Here is a 20,770-nt window from a genome sequence, read left to right as displayed (position 1 = left end):
ACCAGCCCAGGTTTGAGAGTTTAAAGAGAGCCAAGATCCCACCAGCCTATCAGTTACACATCACAGGTGAGGAAACTGAGGTCCAAAGACCCGGGAAGCCAAAGCACAGGTGCGGGAAGGAGCATAGCTCGACACAGACAGACCACTGACGGGCATCCTGTCCCCACGGACCCATGTCATACGCCTCCCTGCATGCTGTCTTCCTCACGCCCTGGAACCCAGCCCTCCTTCCAGGATCTTTGTAGGGCCAATTCATACTCATCTTTTAACATTAAGCCTGCAGATGGGCACAAGGAATCTTTCTGGAGTGATGAAAACGGTCTAGATTTGACTGTGGTGATGGTTACAAACCGTAAATTGACATTTTAAGTGGGTGAATCTTATGGTATGTAAATTATACCTAAAAAAAATGTTTTAAAAAAAGGATCATGTACCAGCCACACTTTCTCCAGGAATCCCCCCTCATGCCCACCCCACCCAGTCTAAGCCATGCTCCCTTCCTGTGCCCGCAGAATGCGCGGAGCACACCTCCAGCGCTGCACAGGCCTTGCTGGGCTTTAATGACCTGTGAGCACAGGGCCTTCTTGCCCAATAATTCGCGAGTCCTAGCATTTCACACAGCACAGGCTGCACAGGAAGTAGTCAGATGTTTGTTTACTTAACAATCTAATTAGTCTCTTCTATGTTCTCAACAGGCTGTGTCGGCTAATGACACAAAGATGAGAAGAAATGAACCAGCCCTTAGCCTCAACTTTTAATTACAGAAATAAAGAAAGGAAACCCACATTTTATTTGAGTTCCTGTGGCTTCAGGAACTTTCATATACATTAACTAACCTTATATGTCCTGTGAGAAAAGTGTTTTTCCATGTTTACAAACTGCAGAACTAAGGCTCAGAGAAGTGAAGTAACTTACCCTATGCCACACAGCAAGAGATAAAACTGGGATCTGCTTGACTCGAAACACACATTCTTTCCAGTAACCTGCCCTCTACACACACACACACACACACAAGAGGGCACACATGCCAGGAGGAGCAGGGCATTACAGACACAAGCAGAAATGTGGGGCTTGTTATGAGAACGGCAAGAAGACAAGTTGGACGGGAGCAGTTTCACGAAGAAGCAACAGAAAAGACACTGAAAGACAAGGTGGCTCTGAACTGAGAGCCAACTGGGGCCAAGCTGAGGGGCTCAGGCACCACACATGGGTCATCACCAAGTCCAAGGCCAGGAAGTGACAACACTGGGGCTAAGAGGAATGAGGGCAGGACCGCGAACAACAGAATGCCAGGCGGGTTTGGACCATTCCCTGCTCTGTGCTGCTACAGCAGCTGGTGACTTACAGTTCAGTCTCCACACTGAACTGACAAAGAAGAGAGTTTTGTTCATGACGCACTGAACAGATTATCTTGCAAAAACTACTCCAGAGAAATAGCTGTTGACCTGACTCAGCCACAGTTGGGAGGAACGGAAGGGGAGCAGCTATCTGCACACAGGAAGGAGTGAGGCCCGAATAGAGGGCGATTTCAGAGGAAAGAACATGCTGGCGCTGGGACTGTTCTGAGCACTGGAGTGCCACAGCAAGCCTGAACCTCGCTGAATAAGAGGGCAGAAGAGGGAGGCCTCGAATGGTCCACAGTAAATTTCAGCATAAAGAGCCAAAGGAAAGAAAATAAATTAAAAAATTAGGAATTCCTACTCCTGAGGCAAAAGGAGAAATGATGTAAATTTGTAAACATTTAAGAAAGAATACGTATCCCTATTCCTCCTGGTGAACACAGCTAAGAGAAGACAACAGACTGACAGGTAGAGCAAGAAGGCAGACAGGCTAGGGACCTCGGGATCCGAGGACCAACACTGGTCCCTGAGTTTTCTTTTTGTCTCTACATCTCAGACTCACAGCAAAAGAAGCCAGACAGACGGGCGGGCTCAGATAAAAACAACAACAGAAGCCTGCCCTCTCCAGCTGAACGACCAGAAAGGGGCAGCTCTGCCAGACAGAAAACTTTCAGATAATAGTGGTCTACTTCAGCCAAACACCACAGAAAAGTAATCAGGACAGCATGGCACTGGAGCAAGGACAGACAGGTTAGAAGAACAAAACAGAAAATTCACAGGGACTCACATGTACACAGTCAACTGGTTGTCAACAAAGGTTCCAAAGGAATTCGGGGGGAAAGGAAAGTCTTCAACAAGTGGCATGGATAACCATGTGGGGAAGAGAGGTGGTGAGCTCCTCCATCACATCACCCACAAAGTGTAATTCATGATAAATCACAGACATGAGACTTAACTGCTAAAAACTGTAAAACTTCTAAAATAAAACATATTTTTGAGATCTTGGGAGAAGAATATCCCAGACAGGACCAGAAAGCATTAACTATAAAATTAAAAATTGACAAAGTAGACTTTTTAACAGAAGCAAACACTTCTGCTCATCAAAAGACACTATGGGGCTTCCCTGGTGGCGCAGTGGTTGAGAGTCCGCCTGCCGATGCAGGGGACACAGGTTCGTGCCCCGGTCTGGGAGGATCCCGCATGCCGCGGAGCGGCTGGGCCCGTGAGCCATGGCCGCTGGGCCTGCGCGTCCGGAGCCTGTGCTCCACAACGGGAGAGGCCACAACAGTGAGAGGCCCGCGCACCGCAAAAAAAAAAAAACACTATGAAGAAAATGAATAGTCAAGGCAAAGACGTGGAGAACAATTTACTGGGTGTATGTGTGTGTCCGTCTGTGTGTATGCGCCTCACAAAAGACTTACACCCAGAATATATAAAGAACTCCTACAATTCAACAATAAACAGACAATCCAAAACAAAAATGGGCAAAAGAGTTGAGCAAACAATTTACAAAGGAAAATATATGACTGGTCAATAAGCCCACAAAAAAGCTCCACATCACTAAACATCAAAGAAATGGAAATTAAAACCACAATGAGCTATCAACAGACACCATCTAGAAGGGCTAAGATTCAAACAGAACTACAATTCCTAACATTGGTGAGGATGTGGGGCACTGGAAAGTTAAATATATTGCTGGTGGGAATGTACCATTTAACCACTTTGGAAAAGCATCAATATTTGGCAGCATCTTTTACAGTTGAACCCCTACCATATGACCCAGCAATTCCACTCCTAAGCATTTACCCAAGAGAAACGGAAACATATGTTCATGCACAGACATGATCCAAGTAACTTTATTCATACCAGATAAAAACTAGAAACACCTGCATTTCCAGTAACACTGGATAAACAAACTGTAATATGTTCACACAATGGGATATTAGCGTTTTTTTAAATGAACAAACTACTCATACATAGAAGAGAACATATGAACTTCAAAAGACAGCACACCAGACACGCTAGATTACATAAGGTACGACTATTTATAGGAAGTTCTGGAACGGGCAAACTCACCTCTGTCAAAAGAATCGAGGCATGTGGTTGTGGGGATGTGGGGGAGAGGCAGGGACTGAGCACGAAGGAGCACGAGAGAACTCTCTGGTTTGATGGCTACGTTCTGTCTCTTGACAGGCATGTGGGCTACATGCACGTATACATCTGTTGAAACTTCTTCTATTGAAACACCACTCTTACGTTAGCTTCAGGTGTACCAGGGCTTAAACATTTACATCCGTTTGGAAATGAAGACCCTGGTAAGTCTCGTGACCACCTGTCCCCAAAGTCATTTCAATACTATTGACCATATTCCTTATGCTGCATGTTACATCCCTGGAGGTTTTTTTTTTTTAATAACAGGGGGTTTGTACCTCTTAATATCCCTTTCACCTATTTCAACCCTCCACCTCCCTCCCTTCTGGCAACCACCCATTTGTTCTCTGTATCTATGAGTCTATTTTCATTTTGTTTTGCTTGTCTTGTTTTTTAGATTCCACATACAAGTGAGATCATACGGTATCTGTCTTTCTCTGTCTGACTTATTTCACTTAGCATAATGCCCTCTAGATCCACCCAAGCCATCACAAAAAAACATTAAACTGTGCATATCACTGAAAATAAATTAATAACATCAATAAAATCCCTCAGATGGGGGGAAAAAAAAGCTATGGAAGCTATATAGAGATGATCATGAGCCATTAAAAAATACGAACTCTCCTTCTCAAACGTTGCTACTCCCACCTTTACCTTCAGCATCCCACCTCCCCCCACACCCAAAATCACTACAACAGGAATGTCTACTTCCAGTCTTTCTCAACTGAAAGCCTGTGGCTGGTACCTGTGCGAAATCTCTCTCCAGAGAAAACTGAAGATATAAAAGGTTACTTCTGCAATATCTAACAAAAACTATTAAAAGTATACAGCAAAAACCATACATCTAGAATTTTACTTTAGAACCCCCCAAAATTATAACGTTGAAATGAAATTTTTCACATAAAAAGAACAGTTATGACAGTTACAACTGAGGTAAAGCCAAAAAAAAAAAGTGTCATAAACTAGACTCAAACTTAATAATTGCTTAAAAACATCCACTCCTCCAAAGAACTAGGATATGCATTGTTATTAAAATAGTCTTTTCTGCTCATGCACCACTATTAATCAGCACACATAATAATAATCATTCACCCATGCAAAGGGACAAAACAATATAAGTAGGAAAGACAGATTGCTAAATTAAAGTCTCCTGAAATGAGCTTTTGAGAATAACTCCAATGATTTATTAAACTTGATAATTCAACACAGAAAAAGGCCTCGTCCAGAAAACCCATAGCTTGCTTAACTAGTTCACAAGTTAAGCAAATCCAGTATTTATAAACTTTCTTTATTAAATACCAGGCTGTAAGTCACTGGAAGCAGCTTTTCCTCATTTTTACGGTTTTTAAAAATAATCTGTAAATTAAGTCTCTAACCCAAATCTCTACAAGGGAATCCAAACACTGATTCATTAGTACCTCACATACTGAACACTAACCAGCATTAACCTACCATCTGGGAATGTCCAACTTTGTAAGCAGTATTTGCACGCCCAGTACGTTCTTATTCTTCAAATTTTCTCAGAATTAAAGGACAAGAGTGTCCAGATCACAAGGGACCGCCCCACACCATACATGAAGAGACCCACGCCAAAGCACATCATGAGGTTTTGGGGTACAGAGGACAGAAGGATGATCCTGAAAGACTCCTGCGGGCAGGGAAGAGGGCAAGCAACTTACATACAAAGGATCACGATCAACTTGTCAACAAGAACACTGGAAACTTAAAGACAATAAAGGAATATCTTCAAACCTCTGACAAGACAGCTAGTTCCAAGGACCATTCAAGTGCACAGGTAGAATAAAGACGTTCCAGACACACAGTGGCAAGGACTGTACTCCCCCCGTACACTTGTTCAAGAATCCTGATGCCCTGAAATGAGACCCTGATGGGCAGCAAGGAACCCCATGAAAAGCAGGCCTGTGATCAGCTAATGACACGGTCCCTGTGACCCAGGGGAAGAAGGGCTCCAAGGACAAAGGGAGTCACAGACATCTGACTGCGGAAAAGAAGAGTAAGACCTGGTAAAGAACCGCTGGAGCTTTTGGAATATATCTGTCATGAGAACAGAGTAAAAAGCAAATAAAAATAAGAGATAACCATTAACTCTAAGAAAAAGGAAAAGGTAGATGAGAAAATGAAATTGTAGTCTACTGCCTGGCTCAAGGTTACACAGTATTTGTGTGATCATCACCATGAAAACGATGGGTGCTGACAGAATCAAACACCGTGCAGGGCAGGATGATGCTGGGGGGCTGGGGGCAGGGGGCCCGGCGAAGGTCTGAGACACCCAAATCCTCATCTACCCTAACACCTAGGTTAACACAAGACATCCAAAACTGCTATCTTCAAAAACAGCAGCTTAAGGATATTATTTAGATAAAGGAAATAAACACCAAAAAAAAATAGCTGAAAGGAAAAAACTAAGACCGAGAGGGGTGCAGGAGTGAGGCGGGGAATAGTGCAAGTCTTTAAACTGGGCTGGGGGTCCCCAAGACCACCCGCAGGGTCGGCAATTCTCTAGATGGACTCACATAAGTCAGCACACAGTCATGCTCACGGCTGCGATTTATTACAGAGAAAGGACACAAAGCAAAAAAACAAAGGAAAAGGCACAAGGAACCAGGCACACGCTCCCGGGAGTCCCCGGGCAGTGGAGTCACAGGGACACGTGTGAAGCACCGTGTGCTGGGCAGCTCCTCACTCACAGCCCGAGGTCCCCGTGGAGCCCAGTCACACTGGTGTTCTCCGCCGGATGGGTACCGAAATCCCAGACTGCCAGAAAGACGGCAGGTGTTCCGCGTAAACCACACTGTTTTACAAACCACTGAGGCCCAGTAAGCTGCTCTTCTCATTTAGAGACAGTTTTATATGCTCTAGGGAACAGGTATACAAAGAGAAATCCCCATCAAGGGATTTTTCTTAAAACATGAATATTACTATCCAATAAAAAAATGTTAAGTTTATAAACTGAGGTGAGACAAATAATCCTTCAGATGAGGCAGATAAGGTTTAGAGGGTTTCCTATCATTCACAGTGAAATCCTCGCCATGCAAATATGTGCGAGGTTTATGGCGTGTGCCCCGTGATGCAGACCAGTATACACAGTTACAGGACTGAGTAATTTCTCATGCACACTCCCACAGACCAACTGTCAGCCCATTAGGCTGTTACATAATTAGTCCTTTCAAATCTTCCAGCATTTGCTTAGGTCTATACTTCAGTAGAGATTTTACTCTTGGGTTACTGTTTCTTTTCTGTACTCTCCTTATAGATCATCAAATTTAATCTTTATTTTAGTTTCTCCCCTACCCCCAGGGGCTTATCCAAACAAATAAACTTTCAATTAGCACCTCACATGCCACTCACAGAAATTCACTGAATGACATAGTGATTTAATGTTTTCCACTCAACATTCTCAGTGTCACTGATTAAAACAATATGCCTGAGATAAGATATGTGTGTAAAATCAGTTTAAAAGATGTGAAATTCCGAAGTTCATCATAATGAATACGAACGTATGAATGTCTTTTTAAGGCTGACAATAACTTTTACATGACTGATAAGAAAACAGAAAAATTCACAAGTTATTTTAGGACACTGATATAATGCAAAATGTAAAAATCAATGTCCAGATGAAACAGAAATCTAAAGGGCACAGATTATGTCCATTATTTAAGTGAACGTTCAAACTCTGAGGATCAGAATGCCAGGTGCTGGAAAATGAGCAGCCAAAACATACAGGATCTAGCAGCCAGAAATAATCCCACCTTCTGCCTGGGATGAAAGGCTGCAGAGGACACAATCCAGTTCTACATACAGCTCTCCAAATCAAAGAGTATGTATATGTATTAAGTATGGGGAGAAAAGTCCACATTGCCTTTACACAAAATCAAAGGTGCTATCATCAGCAGTCACTCTATTTCAGAGGACAAAAAAAAAGTTTTCTTATTAAAAAAACAATAAATATCATTTGGTATTATCAGTAAAACAGCACATTTTTAAAGTAATGATATATCCTTTGGCTGGGGGGGAGGGTGGTGTCTTTCCTGCCACATTTCATAATCACAAAATCTATTCTCAAGTAAATAGTAAATTAGAAGTTAACTTGGGGCCGGGGGAGACCAACAAACGTTATTTAATAATTTTTTAAATGCACACCATTGGTTACAACAGAAACTGGGTAAAAGTATCTAGTCCATGGTTCCCAGACAGTGTGCGGAGGCACCCAGAGCACTGTAAGCAAATTCATCCCGCACGGGGAGCTTACATTTGAAGGAAACAGAGCGGTATTCAACATCTGCCAGACACTGTACAAACTACCAGCTAAAAGAAGTTCAGTTTCAACATTAGACTGTGCACATTCCTTTCAACAGCATACCTCTGTGAAGCTGGGTTTTCTGGGGTAGCTATGATTTAAAGAAAAAAAAAATGGGGGACTTCCTTGGTGGCGCAGTGGTTAAGGATCCACGGGTTCGAGCCCTGGTCTGGGAAGATCCCCACATGCCGCAAAGCAACTAAGCCTGTGCACCACAACTACTGAGCCTGCACTCTAAAGCCCAAGAGCCACAACTACTGAGCCCGTGTGCCACAATTACTGAAGCCCACGCGCCTAGAGCCTGTGCTCTGCAACGAGAAGCCACCGCAATGAGAAGCCCACGCACCACAACGAAGAGTAGCCCCCCTTACCACAACTAGAGAAAGCCCACACGCAGCAACGAAGACCCAATGCAGCCAAAAATAAATAAATAAGTTTATTTTTTAAAAAAATCAACATGGAACAAGAAATAAGGGGTGGTGCTGTCCAATCTGATTGCAAAGTATTATAAGCTATGTGGTGTCCAATAGGCACACACAGACCACTAATTTTAGTTATTTAAGAGTGAAATAATTTATTTTCTCTTTCAGCTATCATGTACTATTTTTTCAAATGGTTACTAAATTGCCAAGCCATAAATACGAATTTAGTTGTGTGGGCCTAACAACATAATTCAGCATACTATTAAGCATTTCCATTAGGCTGACACCAGGTCTAAGAGCAAGATATGTATAAGATGAGGCTGAAATATCGTGTCACAAAAGAAAGACGTTATGAAAGATGCTTGGAATCAAGACAAAAGGACTCAGAAGTCAACTAGAAGAAGCTCCCACTGGCCAAAGATGGGACTATATTAGTGCCAATAAAATTAATAACTGCCATGAAATAAAGTATCAAGTATATTTAAATCCATGAGTTCATAATGATACTCAAAAATAAAATTCAGGCTTCCCTGGTGGCACAGTGGTTGAGAGTCCGCCTGCCGATGCAGGGGACACGGGGTCGTGCCCCAGTCTGGGAAGATCCCACATGCTGCGGAGCGGCTGGGCCTGTGAGCCATGGCCGCTGAGCCTGCGCATCCGGAGCCTGTGCTCCGCAATGGGAGATGCCACAACAGTGAGAGGCCCACTTACCACAAAAAAGAAATACTAAAATAAAATAAAATAAAATTCATTGGTCACTTTGGAGGATGCTAGAGAACCATGTAATTATTTGAAATAACTGGTAAATGGGGGGGGGAAGCATTTATTTTATCCTGAATCTGCTACACAAAGTGTTGTTCAGTGAAGTTTCTTTTTATCAAAATCTTCCATCTAATAAAGAAAGAAATAAAAGACTGTCACCACTTAATAAGCAATTTAAAAATAGATACTGGCAATGATCAATGACTGCTAATAACACAGACAAAAAAGAGAGAAAATCACACCAGCCTCGCAAAAATAAACTAATGAAAACTTAATCTGATTAAGCCTCAAAATCTGGGGATATGCAATTTAGTTTCTTTAGTTAATACCAAAGAAAAAGAGAGGGGAAGGAGGAAGAGTGGGGGGATGAACTTAAAAATTAAGAGACTTAAGACCAAAAATGAGAAGACAAGCCACAGACTGTGAGAAAATATTTGTAAAAGATATACCTGATATAGGACTATTATCCAAAATGCACAAAGAACTCTTATAACTCAACAATAAGAAAACAAGCTAATTGAAGACACCTCACCAAAAAAAGATATACAAATGACAAATACGCATATGAAAAGATGCTCCATATCATAGATCACTGGGGAATTACAAACTAAAACAACAATGAACGTGACTAAAATAAATCTAGATTTTTAAAAAATTATTAAAAAAAATTTTTTTGTAACTATGTGTGGTGACAGATGTTAACTAGGCTTATTGTGGTGATCATTTCACAATATATACAAATATCAAATAATTATGTTGCACACCTGAAACTAATATAATGTTACATGTCAATTATACCTCAAATTTTTTAAAAAATGACCTTAAGAAAGAAATAAGATACCACTATAGATCTACTGGAATGGCCAAAATTCAAAACGCTGACAACAGCAAGCACTGGCGAGGATGTGGCGCAACAGGAACTCTTATCAGTGCTGGTGGGAATGCAGAACGGTGCAGTCACTTAGGAAGACAGTTTGGCAGTTTCTTACAAAACTAAATATACTCCTTCCATACAATTCAGCAATCATGTCCTTGGTATTTGCCCAAGGAGTTGAGAACTTATGTCCTTACAAAAACCTGCACATGGATGTTGACAGCAGCTAACTTACAGAAGTATGTTTATTCATAACTGCCAAAACTTGGAAGCAACCGAGATGTCCTTTGGTAGGTAAATGGATAAATAAATAAAACTGTGCTAGAAGCCAAACAATGGAATATTATTCCACACTAAAAAGAAATGAGCTCTCGAGCCATGAAAAGACGTGGAGGAAACTTAAATGCCTATCACTAAGTGAAAGAAGCCAGTCTGAAAAGACTCCATAACAGATGATTCCAATTGCATGACATTCTGGAAAAAGCAAAACTATGGAGAGAACAAAAACATCAATGGTTGCTAAGGGGTGGGGGAGGAGGGGGAGAGAAGGATGAACAGGCAGAGCACAGAAGATTTTTAGGGCAGTGAAAATACTGTATGATACCACAGTGATGGATACATGTTGTTATAAATCTGTCCAAACCCATAGAGTGTACACCAAGAGTGAACTGTAATGTAAACTATGGCCTTTGGGTGGCAATGCATGTCAATGTCAGGTCCTCACTTGTAACAAACGTCCCATCTGGTGGGGGATGCTGATAACGGGAAAGGCTGTGCACGTGTGAGGCTGGGGGCATATGGGAAATCTCTGTACCTTCCTCTTAATTTTGCTGTGACCCCAAAACTGCTCTAAAAAAATAAAGTCTGAATTTAAAAAAAAAGTAACCTAAAAAAAAAAAAAGTAACCTGAGGAAGCAAAATCTGATGTCATAATATGCTCATTTTCTTAAAATGCTAAGCTTAGTTGAAAAATGTAGCATGGTATCTGCTGCTTTTTAATTGCTTGTTACCATTCTAGGGGGATAACAAAATGGACTTCAGTGAGCTTTTTCTTAATTTTTATATTCACACTTTCTTCTCCCATAGTTTTCCACAGAAAGTCAAAGTTCTTTTTTTTTTTTTTTTTTGGCCATGCCACGCAGCTTGCGAGATCTCAGTTCCCCCACCAGGGACTGAACCCGGGCCATGGCAGTGAGAGCCTGGAATCCTAACCACTAGGCCACCAGGAAACTCCCTAGAAAGTCAAAGATCTTGATTCGCTATTTCTACTTTGGAAGGAACAACTGAAAATTGCTAACATCTTAAAATTACAGCTTCAATTTATAAGTCTTCCTTTAAAAGCTTTCTTCCCAGTGGGGGGGGAGGGGAGCTTTCTTCCCTCATCTCCCTCTCCCTCCTTTTTCTCAATAGTAGTTACTTATCCAAATATATTTATCTAAAGGCACCTATCACTGGCAGGTTGGCGAAAGAGCTTATTCATAAAAAGATTAAGGAGAAAGTCCCAATCACACAAAAACACTGTTTTTATAACTGAAAAACACACCTCATTTTTAAACAATGGCAATGGCATGCACTTTTATTCTCAACCTGTCACAATATCTGGCTTTCAATTTGTAGTGCTTTTGAATTAATTTAACCTTCAATTGAGAATGAAGGGTCATGCTTCATTACATCAAGGTATATCAGCTCTGAAGCAATTCCAAATGAGTTCTACTAGCATTTTTGTTTTTAGTTACCTTTTAGGCAAAAGCTTCATATTTAAATATCTGTACAACGTTTCAAGGTGATCAGTTTGAAGTTTGAAGGGCTTCACTCAAACTGATCAAATGTAAAGAAACAGGCCTAGTGCCTGGTACACAGTAAGCACTCGACAAATAAATGCCTTGTTCCACAATTTACATCATGACTGTTTAGAACAGAATGTATACATGTTTACACATTCTTTGCCTGTATGTGTATAAAACACCTCTGGAAGAATATACAAGGAAATATTAAGGTGTGGTCTCTTCAGTGGTATCTTTAATGGCTGAGGAAAACACAATCATATTATTTCCATCTCACCCAGGCCCCCATTCCTCAGTAAAGAAACTGGGAGATACCCTGATGGAGAGAGAATACAGTAAACAGGAAGTAATACAGCACAGTCGTAGGCTTGACTAAGTACCATCACCCTTCATAGGCTGGGCTTCCTTATCTGTAAATACTGACATCTACCTGGCATGGCACTGCCAAGACTAAACAAAATGGTATTCCTGGTATTCAGTAAGTAGCAATAATAATTATTAATCAATATTTAACTTTGCTATTAACTATACAAAACATTATAAAAATATCTGGACAAAACTTGAGATTTTATAAACTATATCCTCCCCCACCCCATAAAAGTGTGAAAAAGGAAGAGTTTTACTGCTTTTTCCTTCCTTGACCCCCATTTTAAAAGACCTTCGCAAAATCGTAAGCACATTTTAAAAAACACCATAAACAAATGTAAGAAGCCAAGAAGAAACTTAGAGAAAAAATACTGGCACTAGACATGACAAATACTTTTCAAAATTAATTTTTAAAAAAGAAAAACGGTTGAGGATTTGAACATGAAGCACACAAATACTTTTAAAATGAAAAAACAGGGAATTTAAAAGATGCTCTTTTTCACCCACCAATTTTCTAAAGATGAACAAGCTTGATACCCAACAATGGGAGGGTGTGAAGAAAGAGACACGTTCACACGCTACTGGTAAAAGTGTAAACTGTTACATTTAGAAGGACAATTTAGCAACACCTACCAAAAATTAATATTCTGACCTAGCAATTCACTGTTAAAACCTTAGCTCCCCTTCCCTGGTGGCGCAGTGGTTGAGAGTCTGCCTGCCAATGCAGGGGACACAGGTTCGAGCCCTGGTCTGGGAGGATGCCACATGCTGCGGAGCAACTGGGCCCGTGAGCCACAACTACTGAGCCTGCGCTCCGCAACAAGAGAGGCCGCGACAGTGAGAGGCCGGTGCACCACGATGAAGAGTGGCCCCCGCTCGCCGCAACTAAAGAAAGCCCTCACACAGAAACGAAGACCCAACACAGCCAAAAATAAATAAATAAAATTTTTAAAAAAAACCTTAGCCCCCAAATACACAAAAGTAAGCAAAGCACTGATTATGATAGCCAAAAAACCTTTATTATGTTACATCTCTACAAGCACCTCAAAGTCCTTAGGAAAAAAGCAAAGAACAGAGAAAGAGAAAATACTAACCCAACTATATGCTGTCTACAAAAAATTCACTTGAACTATAGTGACAGAGGCAGCCTAAAAATAAATGGAGTACTAAATAAACAGATGGAGTGATGTAAAACGACAGCTTAAGGAACTCCAAAAGTTCACCCCTCCATAAAAGCACCTAAACTTGGTCAGAATCAACTTTTTCACAACACTGGAAACTAAGCAAAAGCTTGCAGCAATCCAGGGAGCACTTATTCAAGAAAAACAGCTGAATCTTCCTTAAGAACATAGAACTTTGTGGTATTTAACTTTCTCTAGTCCTATCCTGGGCTTTCCAGATCAGTGGCACCCTTGAAACTAACAGCCCACATTCCCAGCACTGGTTCAGCAGAACAAACGTCATTTGCAAACAAACTGAAATTATTATTCCAGGCTCCCTGGAAGACCTACCTGCTGAAAAGGCTTGCTTTATCTCACCTAAATGCTGCTAACTCAGAACCACCACCACCACCACCACCACCACCCCCGGGGTAAGGCCACTAGGGGGCTGGCAGAGGTTTTAGCTGCTACCACCTGAAGCATCAGGTAACAGCTGGGGCAAACACTACGACCAAAACCTTGAGAGGTGTTTTGGGGAACAAGGACCTTGAACAGCTTCAACAAATTCCTGGAAATCTAGGAAAAACGTGTGCACGCAGGGCTATGTACATGCTCAGGAGTTTTGCCAGACGAAGAATTCTTGGTTAGCAGTTTTTTTCTTTCAATACTTTGACTATGTTATCCCACTGCCTTCTGGCTTCTACCGTTTCTCATGAGAGGGCAGCTGATAATGATATTGAGAATCCCCTGTATGTGATGAGTCATTTCTCTCTTGCTACTTTGAAAATTCTCTCCTTGTCTTTGTCCTTAAACTAGTTGACGTGTCTCCGGCGGATCTCACTGAGTTTATCCTACCAGAGAAAGCCCTCCACCCTCACCTCTGGATGACCTTGACCTCTGTACAAACAGGAAATGAAAGCTAAGACAGAGTTGTAATGTGGTTGAGTACTGAAGGTACACCCCCAAGAGATGCACAGCACCCCTCTGAAAATATCGGGAGATGTTTTTGGTACTAAATGTTTAAGGAAATCTCTGTCCAATCATTAGCTGAAGCCTCTGTTCTGTTAGCTTACTGGTCAGCTAATGACTGGTCATTAGCTGCCAAAAGAATAAAACAGGAATAAATGTAACCAAGGAGGTGAAAGAGGCATACACTGCTAACTACAAAACACTGCTGAGAGAAATTAAAGTAGACCTAAATAAACCCCTTTTTAACGGATTGAAAGATTCAGTATCATTAAGACAACAATGTATTGCTGTAACTCAAAGTGATCTATAGATTCACGGCAAAATTTCAACAGCCTTTTTTGCAGAAATGGAAATCTGATCCTCAGTTTAATATGGAATTGCAACAGGCCCTGAATAGCCACAAAAAAATAACGAAGGAGAACAAAGTTAGAAGACTCATACTTCCTGATTTCAAAAGGTACTACAAAACTAGCATAACCAAAGCAACGTGGTACTGGCATTAGGATAAATATATAGACCTATACAGTCGATCTGAAGAGTCTAGAAATAAACCCAAACATCTACGGTCCACTGATTTTCAACAAGGGTGTCAAGACTATTCAATGGGGAAAGAATGGTCACTTCAACAGATGGGAATGGGATAATTAGATTTCCACACACAAAAAATGGACCCAATCTCAGACCATATACAAAAATTCACTCAAAATGAATCAACATCTAAATATAAGAACTAAAACCTAAACTAAGGTTTTAGAACTAAGAACTAAATATAAGAATAAAACTCCTAGAAGAAAGCATAGTGTAAATCTTCAAGCCCTTGGATCTGGCAATGGATTCTTAGATATGATAACAAAATCATGAGTAACAAAAAAAATAAATTGTACTTCATCAAAATTTAAAACCTTTGCCTTGGGCATTAACAAGAAAGTAAAAAGACTACCCAGAGAATGGAAGAAAGTATTTGCATATCATATATACTGATAAGGGTCCAGCATCCAGAATATGTAAAGGAACATTTATAACTCAACAACAAGAAGATGAACAACCCAATGTTAAAATAGGCAAAGGACTTGAATAACTATTTCTCCAAAGAAGATATACAAATGGCCAATAAGCACATGAAAAGATATTCAACACCATCAGCCACCAGGGAAACTCAGATCAAACCCACAATGAAACCAATTCACACCTACCAGTATAGCTAAAATTTTAAAAACCAGAAAATAACAAGTGTTGGTGAGGATATGGAGAAATCAGAGTCCTTACTCTGGACAGTGAAATGGTGCAGCTGCTTTGGGAAACAGTTTGGCAGTTCCTCATACTGTTCAATATAAAAGTCACCACATGACCTGGCAATTCTACTCCTAGGTATATACCCAGGAACAATGAAAACATATTTCTACACGAAAACTTGCACATTCACACTAGGAATATTCATAATAGCCACAAAGTAAATAACAACTTAAATGTTCATCAATGGATGAATAGATAAACAAAATGTGGTATGACCAAGACAGTGGAATATTACTCAGCAATAAAAAAGCATGGAGTACTGACACCTTTTACAATATAGACGGACCTTGAAAACATGATGCTGAGTAAAGAAAGTCGGTCACAAATGATTACATACATGATTCCATGTACATGAAATGTCCAGAATAGGCAAAACCACAGAAACAGAAAGTAGATTACTGGTTGCTAGTGAGTGGAAGCAGGGGGAATGGTGAATGGCTGACAATGAAGAAGAGGGGTAATGAAAAGGTTCTAAAACTGATCGTAGAGGTGGTTGCACGACTCTGAACACACGAAAAACCACTGAATTGTTGTGCACTTTAAAAGGATCAATTTTATGTTATATGAATATCTCAATAAAGCTGTCATAAGAAAAGCAGGCTCAAGTCTTTGCCAAGTTAAAACTCCCTTCTTAACCCTTTATTAACCTCTGCTAACACTTCTTTCTATTCTTCCCTTCACAGCTAAGATTTGTTTATTCTTGAAATAACCTACATTTGCTTTCTCCACTCTCTGACCTCCCATTAACTCAACTCAAACTTAGCTCCCTCCCCAAATGGTAGCATTAAGTAGGATGCTAAGAAACTGCTCACTTAGTTATCAAATTCAACAGACTCCTAAAAATCCATGTTTCACTCGAGTTCTCAAAGCATTTGAAATACAGCTTCCTTTATTCTTATTTTTTCTGGAGAGGCAGTTGTGAAGTATAGCTTCCTTTTGAAATGATCCCATTTGGGCTTCTACAACATCTCCTCATGATTTCTCAGCGTTTCTCAACACATAGGAATTTCCCTTTCCAGTTCTTCTCTCTGGCTTCAAATGCTATTGCCCTCCATGGCCTATTTCCAGGACCATTCTCCATCAGTAAACTCTTCCTATGCCGTGTTACCTAAATCAAAGGCTTCAGGAACCACCTATAAGATAGCTTGATGACTCTCCTATCAAGACCTTTCTCTTGTGCTCCAAACCCACACACAAGCACTTCCACCTGGATGTTTTACAGATAACTCCTACGCAGTGTATCCAAAAGCTAAAATACTGTTCCTCCCCAGATTTGCTCCTCTTCCTGAATTCCCTGTCTCAGCATACTTTACCGTTTGTTGCCTATTCAATCACCTAAGTTAAAATCCAAGTCATCTTATCCTACTATTTCTCTCTCACTCCCCAAATCCAAGTGTCACTGAACCCTATTAATTCGGCCTCCTAAATATTTGTGCTATTAACTTATTCCTCTCCATCTCCACTGATTCTACCTTAGTTTAGGCCCTTACCTGTCACCTCAATTATTACAAAAACTCCTCACCAGTCTTCCTGCATCCTCCTTGTTGTCCCTCCATCCCTTCTGAAATCTATACTCTACAATAACCAGCATGGTCTTTCTAAAATGAAAACCTTATCATGACTCTTTCCTGGTTAAAATCCATAAGCTCTCTTATTATCTAAAGGAAAAGCCCTCAAGAATCCTCAGAATAGCACAAAGTACTTGAGGATTGATCTGTGCACCCTTATCGTATGCTACTTACCCTGTAAGCCCAATGCTACAGCTGCAGAGAACAACTTCCCGTTCTTGCGATGCTCTCTCTCCTCCTGTCCAACTTTCCCTTGGCCTTCCTTTCCTTTCCCAAGATTTCCGCCTCAGTCATGCCTAAACCTTCTTCGGGTTCAAGGACATAAAGTATAAAGCATCTAATACAATGCTTGACACACAGCAAGGAGTTACAATGGGTTGAGAGGCTTAGATCTCTTCTTCATCCTGTCTCAGTGACTCTTGTCTGCTTCGAGGTTAGGCTGACTTACATCACCTGTCTACAAGACTACTCCTAATTTGGTCTCTGCCTACGTCCCCAGTTTCACAACTTGCCACCACCCTCGGCCCTCATCAGCCGCACCTGCAGATCCTACAACTCACTCTGTTCGGACTCCCGCGCTCTTCTCACACTGCTCCTCCCGCCTAAATGCCCATCCTTTCTAAGCCTGTATACTCACTGCTCTCATCCTCTCGCATACGCTTTTCCTGACCACTGCCCCTTGCTCAGTCTCTCCTCCTCTTCCCTCAAGACACAGACCACTGCCTCCTTTGAACACCCACTGCACTCTCCGTCCTTCCTCCGCTCAAAGCAACCTTAAAAACATATTGTACTTGCGGAAGTTCAAGTAAGTGAGAAAGTCTTACCACCCTGAAGGCAGGGGCACTGCCTCATGCATCTGTAAGTCTCCACAGTACCTGCTGCACAGAAATTACACTAAATGACCTGCATTTTCCCTTTTTCCCTCTACATATACTAACCTAAGTTCCTATCAGACATTTTCGTTCAAAAAAGAAAGAACATACTTTTGGGTTACATTCTGGGCCCAACCTCTCCTCGCCAAGCAAACACCTGTACAAATTAAAGTTAATATGCACTTTCTGATACCACTTCTGTTTTTTCTAAAGTAGGGGAGAAATGGTCCCTGGAAGATCTAAAATGAGAAATACTATTTTAAAAAGACAGTAAATTATGTCGCATAGCTTCAAGATACTCTGTTTAAAGAATTATTTCCCAACGGTCACTGTTAAACTAGCCCACCTCGCTTACATCTATGGGTCACTTTGAAAAGTGGAAACCCTTCTACTAACTTCTTTCCTACCTCTACTACTTGCCAATACAGTTTACAGCAATTACTCTTTCTCAGGAAGATACTCAGAAAGGAATTATCAAGTCACCAAGATAATTCGGAAGGCAGAAAGTGAAGTTACCTTTCTCATTCCCAGACCCACTTATTCATTTAGAAGCGCTGCCTCCGTGGCCAGCAAACCACAGGTGGGCCTGTTCCTCATCATCGCTACTTGAATATTCTGTGAACTACCGCCCAGCATGATGGACTGCCACCCAAAGTACTGCAGCGCGGGGACAAGCCCGCTCCACCCAACAGAACGTTGAGTGAAAGCTCTCCTAATGAGGCTCGTCGGTGTGTTAACTCAGCGTCCAAACGACGGTATTTGCACCTGCACGTTCAAAACCCCTCGAGTTAACATTTTAATTATTTTCAAGCATTCGATGAGGCCTTAGAGGAAAGATGCTCTGCTTGCTCAAGACGGAGGCTCTGGAGTCATGAATCCCCAAACCTGAAGCAGCATAAGGACTTCAGGTAAGGCTGAGGTGTGGGATATCTGGCGAAACCTGTTTCACTCTCACAACGATAAACAAACACACACACGCACCCAGCTGACCTCCATAAGAGCCTCTGGGCGCCAGCCCGCTTGACAAGGAGTTGTGAAAAGAATTCCCAACTCGGCTCTGCCGATGCCCTCGCAGCACCCAGGAGCCCCGCCGCTTCCACGAGCCCTCCCTCCTCACCGGGCGCGCACCGGAGACCCGTCAGCATCCCGGCCGCGATTATGTAAAAGACCGAGTCCCTCTCCCCCGTCCGAGGCCCGGGCCCCGGGTAGGGCCCGGCTCCCCACCCTCCCCGCCCAGACCCAAGAGCCGCGACCAGCGAGCGGGAGAAACCGGCAGGGCGGGCCGGAGCCGCGGACAAGCCGCCAGAACCAGCCGCCCCCGGCAGCCACGCCCCCGCCCAGCCGCCCCGCGAGAGCCCGGCCCCGCAACCGCCTGACAGACGCCACGGGAAGGCGCGCGGACGGCTTCGGACAGCGGGGCCCCGCCGCTACCCCCGCCCGCCCCGCCGCCCGCCACTGACCTGCGCCGCCGCCTCGCGACCGCCCGCCGCCGCGGCCGCCTTCTGCGCTGCGCCCCCGGCCGGCCTCGGGCGCCCCATTCCCACCCCGCCCCAGCCTCCGCCTGTTTACAATGATTGGGACAGAACCGGGCGAGCCGGCCCAGAGCGCACGCGCACTCCCTCCTCCCGCTGCACCCTGCTTCCCGGGTCCTCCTCTCGGCGCTGACGGCCGGGGCCGTCCAGGGCCGGCGCCCTGTGCCCCCGCGCGGGGCATGCTGGGATGGGTAGTCCTCGGAAACCCAGCGCCCAGTCCGCAGGCGGCCCTCTGCCGGGAGCCGCACCACAACACCCAGGAAGCATGGCGCCTGCCCGGCCGAGGGGCCAAATGGGGAGACCCGGGAGCGCGCGAGAGAACGCGCCGCGCCAGAGCTCCGCCGGCGCCTGCGCAGTTTCTGGTGGTCGGGGGCCGGGAGGACGCGCGCTTACCCGCGCGAGCTCCGCGAGGACTGTAGGGGGTAGAGCCGGTCGAGGTCCGGAGAAGGGCAGACGTAGTCCTGTCCACGCTTCGGGCAGCCTGTTCCCCAGCTACGGAGGCACAGACCTTCTGCACCGCGGGCTTCAGCCCTAACCAGTTAAACCGGCCCGGAGGCCGGCCCAGCCGCCGCTGGGTGGGGCTCTCCGTGGCCCGGGCTGGGAGGGGAGTCTGGCTTGGGGTGGGGACTTTTGCTGGGGGCTTGGATGCAGGAAGCGCCGTGGGCTTCCGAGGAGAAACTTGTCTAGAACTCTGTATCGGGACTGGCTTCAGCGTTCCTAAAATGGGTGTCGACGAGGACCTCCCTTGGTCCTTGCGGCGCAGCGGGGTCCCCACCATGTACCGAGGAGGTCCTGAATCAGAGCCGCCCTCTGCACGGTTAGCTTGCAGACAGAATTGGATCTAGAGGAAGATGGAAATGACCGCATTTCCTCCGGAAATCCTTCACAAAGGCTTCAAGAATTGTCCTGCTAATGCATGGCTGGAAATCAGGGATCTTTTTACGTGTCTTGTCTCATAAAGTTTGGCAGTTTTATTAGGGGGATGATAAGACTGGGGATGGATGGGCCTTCCCAATCCCTTCCATTCCTGCGTGCGATACTCTCTTTACAACTTCATTACATGTTGAGACTGACCTCTACTCCATCCTGCCCAGTTCCTCCCAAAGCAGCCTGCCTCCAGTCTGACAATAGGTCTCTCCCTTGTACCCTGCATTTCTTACTCGGTCAAGTTCAGCCCCCTCCGCCTGACATTCAAGAAGAGCCCATAATTAGATACCAAGATGGTCTGTGTGTGGTAGCCATTGTTTTCTGACTTTTTGAAAAGTTTTCTTATTGCCCCTCTGGCAACAGAACGGTGTCCTCTGACCACTGGGATGGGCATGTTACCTTGCCAGGTACAATACTCTGCCTCTGGCAACA

The 20,770-nt window shown here is 43.5% G+C and overlaps 1 protein-coding gene across 2 annotated transcripts in view; it reads right to left on the bottom strand.

The window, feature by feature from the left end:
- The window catches only part of RALBP1 (ralA binding protein 1), a 44,387-nt gene extending 24,517 nt beyond the window's left edge, over nt 1-19,870 (bottom strand). Inside the window, exon 1 of one of the 2 annotated variants that reach the window (XM_082852582.1) lies at nt 19,805-19,870. The gene's annotated coding sequence lies outside the window, so the exon portion shown is untranslated. Of the gene's footprint in view, nt 1-19,339; nt 19,450-19,804 lie in introns of those variants that run through there. The other variant, XM_082852581.1, reaches the window with a different exon arrangement.
- Nucleotides 19,871-20,770: the final 900 nt, after the last annotated feature.

Source organism: Leucopleurus acutus (genome assembly GCF_964270905.1).
Source record: "Leucopleurus acutus genome assembly, chromosome: 13".
NCBI lineage: Eukaryota > Metazoa > Chordata > Mammalia > Artiodactyla > Delphinidae > Leucopleurus > Leucopleurus acutus.
The sequence above is the reverse complement of the archived record's forward strand: the minus strand, read 5'-3'. Positions and strand labels throughout refer to the sequence as shown.